The sequence below is a fragment of the Passer montanus genome, unplaced genomic scaffold (genome assembly GCF_014805655.1).
Source record: "Passer montanus isolate IOZ18808 unplaced genomic scaffold, ASM1480565v1 scaffold10, whole genome shotgun sequence".
Taxonomy (NCBI): Eukaryota; Metazoa; Chordata; class Aves; order Passeriformes; family Passeridae; genus Passer; species Passer montanus.
Window position 1 is genome coordinate 13,158,745 of NW_024356505.1, and position 5,511 is coordinate 13,164,255.

The 5,511-nt window shown below is 36.1% G+C and overlaps 1 long non-coding RNA gene across 1 annotated transcript; it reads right to left on the reverse strand.

Moving 5' to 3' along the window:
• Positions 1 to 259: 259 nt before the first annotated feature.
• On the reverse strand, positions 260 to 4,808 carry LOC120504006. Its single transcript, XR_005627902.1, has 3 exons — positions 4,637 to 4,808; positions 3,755 to 3,856; positions 260 to 383 (listed from the first exon to the last, which is right to left on the reverse strand). It is a non-coding gene; the product is annotated as an uncharacterized LOC120504006 (long non-coding RNA).
• Positions 4,809 to 5,511: the final 703 nt, after the last annotated feature.

A 5,511-nucleotide genomic window follows, 5' to 3' on the forward strand; every position in this document is an offset into this window, starting at 1 on the left:
GCTGTACACAACAACCATCCCCATGAACAGCATGTTGCACACCATGTCCTTTAGCATATGGATTAATGCAAGTTTCCAGCTGAGGAAGCTGAGCTGATTTTAAATGTAACATTGAACAGTGCAGTTCAGGATCATTGAATAGGGATGAAAATATGCAGAGAAATTTATTCACTGTTGACCATATTGTACATGTTTACATGGAGAAAAAGGATGGGCCCAGAGAGCAAGGTGCAAAGACAGAAAGGGATTCTGTCCTCACCTGTCTGCAGACTTTATTCCATCTGCTGAACTTTTCTAATGAACTCATCATCCTCTAACATTTCACAGGCAGGAAACCAGGCACTAACCATCAGAAGAAATACATCTCTCAGCCATATAATTTCCTATAGGTGAAACATTTCGAATTAACATTTTATAAAGTGAGTGTCACAATCCTGACTTGCTACAATTCTGGAAAAAAAATCCTTCTAAGCTTCATTGATTGTTTGAGGTTCTGGTGCATGCTAACTTGTAATTTTTTTTTTCCTTCTAGTTGTCAGTCCTCAGGAAGCTATCAATGTCATTTATATGTGTCTTAATGCTATGCACTACTTATAGACATTGTGATAACTTCCAGTCTGCCACACAGGTATTAGATAAAATTAGACATGTAATTAAAACTAGGTTACTTCAATCACCTTAAAATATTTTCTTTAAATAACATTTTAACATTTCCTCTACATTAATGATAAATTATATGGTTTGAGTACAATAGATACAGAAATCATTGCTAGCATAAGTGTATGGAAGCTGTTTGGATATAGCACATATATATAGTTAAGCAGTTTGTGGAATTCAGTAACTTCAATCACCTCGCAAATGGAAGAAAGGATGACACATTAGATGAGAGTCCTATTCCTATATGGAATTTGCAAGACATTTGAATGCACAGTATTTTGCACTGGCCTGTGCAAAGGATTGCACTGTAACTGGAGCTTTTGAAGTGATTGGAGGCTGAATAGTAGAGCACTTAAAAATGGTGACTGGATATTCTTCCCAAGAGATGAACGCAACATGTGGACCACAAGAAGCAAATACAGAAATGCCCAAGAAGAATAATTAGCCTCAAAAAGAATAATTTTGCCAATAATCTGCAGTACAGAAATGGTAGATTAAGACATGAATTATGTAAGGGTACATTTTTGAAGGTTTTTCATAAGACTGAATCTCTTCTTGGTATCTTCAAATTTCTGGACTAATCACAAGTCAGTTATGAGAAACAAGTCAAAACCAAGTTTTCCTGCGTGATGTGTGCAGGAGTTTTTACTATGTAACACTTACTTAAATGTTAGAAATAGATCTTAGCATATATAGTAGACACACTGCCTAGACAGCTATTTCCTATTCATTCTTCTGCTGAATTTAATCTTATAAAATATTACTGGATGAACTAAATTTCAATTTTATTTTTGGAATCATAAAATGATATAGTTTAGAAGGATCTTGGAGGGTAATCCACTCCTACTCTCAACTCAATACAGGAATAACTTCAAAGCTGTCTTTAAATTCTTCATGATCAGCCCCCATGTCTTCTTTCCTAAACTTGGAATCAATGAACAGCAGTCAAGAAGTACTCATAAAAAGTTAAAATATGTTATTTTGCATTTATCAAGAATTAATTTCTCCAGCTGTAGAGTTATCCATACAACAACTCCATGAGCTCTGGGGTATATTATTATTATGAGTAATACCTGCTAGAGAATTAAAAATTAAAGCTACAATTCCTTAGAAAAGTTCATCAGGTGGATCAGCAAGGGTATGAATCAGCTACAAAAATAATAGTTTTAATGGGATCCTGACAACATGTAAAGGGAATCCTGGCTGAATATGCAGTATGGATTTTAAAAAGTGGTTAGTAAAAATATTCACAGTAAATGACAGTATGACAAGTGTTGACCTAACACAGGAAACAGACAAATGAAAAGGAATTGCAACTTCACCTGTAGTGCAGAATTCTTCCTATTAGGAACTAAGCACAGCTGAGAGAAATACTGCTGCTAACAATCCTCAGAAAAACGCCTGAGGGGAGGAAAGGGGAAGTAAATAAACATAAAAAAGGTAAAGTAAACAAATGTAAAAAAAAAAAAAAGGAAATAAACAAATGCAAAAAAGTATGCTTTGGATTTGGAAGCTGATTGAATGCGAGGTCTCCTAAACCAGGAAAAGGTTATTTGAGATACTGTCAGGCAAGGAAAAGAGATGTATTAGTGGGTTTTTTTTCAGAGGAACACATTAAAACAGTAAAAGATTCCACGAGTTTCAGGGGTGACTGCTGTGTATTAAAAAAAAGCAAAAAATATAAAATCTCCCCAAAACAATACTAGATGGCTATTTTTGTCCAAAAGTGTTTGGACTTAATGGACATACATCAGTATAGATGTGTGAAATGAAAAACGTGATGCTTCCATAAAGTTGTCTTTTAGTGCAGATCCAAGCTTCATTAGGGTAGATTTTGATCTAAATGGGCAACTCCAAGGTCATAAGGCTAAGGCTGTTTCTCATGGAAGAAAAATACCGGCTGTAACAGCTGATGGGATTTTTGGGGTGGGGGTCAGAGGGATCAGAGAATAAAGTCAGATGGTATAATCTATCTTTGTTTAGCCATTAAAACTGTATCTCCTTTAGAACAAGAAAAAAATGGTCTATTAAAATAGCAGGAAGAAAACCAGGAAATTCCTGAAATAAAGAATTAAATTCTAAAATACCAGAACTCACAGGCTTGCAAGGGTTTCCATAAAAGTGAATGTTTGTCATTCTTTTAAAGTGCCAGTTCAAGAGGAAGCAATGAGAATAAAAGCCTCATTACAGATTTGTTCAGCCTTTGTTTATTGCCTGATATCTCAAACTGTGAGGTTACAGATCTAAATATTACCAACAAAAAGGTCTGAGGCAAAGTCAAAGTCTTTTAAACCTAATTAATGTCACATCTTTCAAAGCATGTGAAGATTCCTTTGCTTAGTAAGGTTGATTATCTTGCAGCAGAAACTCCTTCCACCCACCATCTCCCAAGATACCATGAGATGTCTTTGTATCAAGAGTGCTTTGTGCTGCAGTCACTCCATTAAATGCACACTTACACAACAAATAATCCCTCTCAAAAGTTCAATAGATACTTGATGACAAGTGTGGTCTTCAATTACATCATTAACTCACAAGACACTTGTCAGTAAAAGACTAATGGAAGTTTCCTCTTCTATGTGCATGCAAGCACACACGTGTACCTGCGTTTGTAGGTCTTTCAGAAAATCAGAGGAGATTCGATGCTGTTTTTATTGTATGTTTAATGACAAACATTAACACAAATGAGTGTGAGCTTCTAAAGCCCTTTCTGGATGTTATTGCTATACTGCAGTAGGTCACTACTGGTATAAAAACTTGGCATATATTCCTTGGAAAACTCACAGTCAGATACTTCTATCAACCTCCATTCCAATTATTAGCCTAATGCTTATGATGTGCCTAGATGGCTTTGAGAAATTCAGTTATTTTGGGTAAACAGCTTCATGGGCTGCCACCCAAACTGCAGAGCATTCTTCAGTACATTTGAGGGGAAAATAGTGATAATCCCTAACGAGAGCATGCCTCTAACATTTGAACTAGGTAGTAATAAAATCAATAAAAATAAAACACATTAAGAAAAATTAATTAAAAATTAATGAAATTAAGGGGGCTCAAGGTGTTAGAGAATGAAGTTTATTAATCAAGCCATACTTACAAGAAGCTTTTTCCTGATGACTTATACTTTTCCTTTAGCTGCTGCTAATTCAGTGTGAGCCTGAGCCAGTGCACAACATTTTGGTTCTCTCTCACAATACACCTTGAACAAGACGTACCACAATGGTACATTAGAGAAGAAATTGGTCTCGCTTTATTACAGAAATTACAAATTACTCCTGATGAAAGTCTTTAAGATAATCCCAGTAGCCTTTCATTACATATCTTTGCTTTAGACCCATTTTTCTACATAACAGTGAGTCAAGCAAAGATTTCTTTCATTATTGACTACAGCAGATTTTATGATAATCTATAGAAGGATTTTTTAAGCAGAACTAAATGCAACCTTAGTGAGTCTACTCTCCAACTAGAATTAATTTATACGTATCACTTTCATGATTTTAGAATACAGGCGGAAATCAGACAGGCATTACACTTGAGTAGATTTCATCTACAATTGATAAGTTTTTACTGTTCAGTAATTAAATGAGCACGCTATAATTCTAGGATGAATGGAGAAATCTTGCTGCCAGGTGCTCCAGGGAATCACAAGTGATAAGCTCTGTCTCATACTCCAGACAGCCAGACCCAGGATGGATGTTTCAAGTGAAACATGTACATCTGGAGAATATTTCCCAACTGTTGCATCTGTAATGCAACTGTAATAACAGTTGAAAAGTCCTGGACAGCTACATCTTTTTTACCACTTCCTACTAAAAGGAAATAAATGCATATATACTGCCAAGTACTGAGCACTTCCCGCTTGATCTCTGGTGATTGTTACATGCTCCCCAGAACACTAAGCTGAGCCTAATAAAAAACCAAAAAAATCACAACCAAAATTCCCCCATCAGGGCGAGTTCAAGAGCTTATCTATACATACCTCACTGATTTTTACTATATTGATGGCCCAGGAACAGAGACCAGCTGCTGCAAAGGATTCTGTATGAACATAATTTGGGTTGAAGTCTGGATCCTTCAAGTAATGCTCCTTGGCAACCTTCAGAAAATGCTGAGAAATATGCTCCTTATCATAGCTGATTAAATCTTGCAAGGAGTCATCAACCTGTGAGAAGTTACAGTGTATATAACGTTCAATTTTTTTGAGAAGCAGAAGCTAAATCCTACTTTCATCTCAAAGCTAAAACTGGAATCCTGCACTAGCTAATTGATTTAGAAATGTTATTCTGTACAAGGCGGAAATATTTTCCCCAAAATACAGAAGTATTCTCTGTCACAAATACAATCTGTGATTTATGTCTTGCTTGGAAAATTAGGGGAAAATCAGATAAATATAATGAAATGTTCTCCCTTTCATTTTCTCCTGGTTTTGCATTCAATAAATCCCAGTGGTGCTCAGGCTGACTTGAGCTTGTCACCAAAAGTACACAGAAAAGAGCGATGCAGGGTCAAATCTTCTCCCCACACATTCAAGCTGCAAGAAAGTGAAGATGTGATTTATTTTCTTTTTCTCTCTCTTTTTTAACTGTTATTTTCTTCTTTCATCTCAGATATTGTCTGATGTCCATTTGATATTTACCTTTCCTATAAAGAGTTGTGTGGCTTTCCAGCTTCTGTCCTTGGGCCCTTTCCCCTAATGTGACAGGATGTTGGCTTTGGCTGGGGTAGAGTTAATTTTCTTCAGAGTGGCTGGTATGGGGCTGTGTTTTGGACTTGTGCTGAACACAGGGTTGATAAACAGAGATGTTTTTGTTACTTTTGAGCAGGGCTTACACAGAGCCATGGCCTTTTCTTTGC